The sequence below is a fragment of the Octopus sinensis genome, unplaced genomic scaffold, assembly GCF_006345805.1.
Source record: "Octopus sinensis unplaced genomic scaffold, ASM634580v1 Contig11893, whole genome shotgun sequence".
NCBI classification, from domain to species: domain Eukaryota; kingdom Metazoa; phylum Mollusca; class Cephalopoda; order Octopoda; family Octopodidae; genus Octopus; species Octopus sinensis.
The window spans coordinates 30,001-31,201 of NW_021832452.1; positions in this window are offsets into that span (position 1 = coordinate 30,001).

Below are 1,201 nucleotides of genomic sequence, written 5' to 3' on the forward strand. Positions count from 1 at the left end.
AATATAACTCAAAGTATGAGTATATATATTTTTTATTGATATTTGGCAGAAGTAAGAAAATGATTCAAGAGCTGAGAGTTTTGTGCCTTAACGTATACCAAACTGAGTCCAATAAGCACTACTACACGAAATTCTCAACCCTTGGTCACCCTGTTACTTCTGACAAATATTTATAAATGTATGTATGTATTCTTTCATTTCTTATCTTTGCCTACCCTTTCTGAAACCCTTATTTCTTTTTCCAACTAAAATAAATTTAACAGTCTCTCTCTCATATATATTTATATGCACATGTATATATATATATATATATATATATGAAATTGCATATGCATAGCTGTAAGGTAAGAAGCTTGCTTCCCAGCCACATGGTTCTGGGTTCTGTCCCACTGCATGTCACTGGGCAAATGATTTCTACTATAGCATCAGTGACCAAATCCTTAATCCTTGCGAGTGGCTTTGGTAGATGGAAAGTGAAAGAAGCCCATCGCATGTGTGTGTATATATATATTTATGTGATTTTTTCTGTGTTTGTCCACCACTTCTGCTTGACAGCCAGTGTTGATTCGTTTATGTTCCTGTAACTTAGAGGTTCAGCAAAAAGTTATTACTAGAATAAGTATCAGGCTTCAAAGTAAGTATTGGGGGTCAATTTGTTTGGCTGAGAACTTGTAGGTGGTGCCCTAGCATAACTGCAGTCTAATGACTGATACAAGTAAAAGATAACATATACATACACACACATGTAACAGCCTGGATAATCACTGATGAAATGCTTTCTACTATGGCCGAGGGCCAACCAAAGCCTTGTGACAAGACTTGCTAGATGGAAACTGAAAGAAGCCCACCATATGTATGTGGGTAGGTAGGTATGTACATACTGTGTGTATATATATATATATATATATATATACAGTAGATAGGTATGTACATACTGTGTATATATATATATATACACACACACATAAGCACAGGCATGGTTGTGAAGAAGACTTTTGCTTCCCAACCACATAGTTCCAGGTTCAGTCTGACTGTGGCACCTTGGGCTAGTGTCTTCTATAACCTTGGGTAGACCAAGACCTTGTGAGTGGATTTAGTAGATGGAAGCTGAAAGAAGCCTGTAGTATATATCACTCGACGACTAATGTCGGTGTGTTTACATCCCCATAACTTAGCAGTTCAGCAGGAGAAATCAATAAAT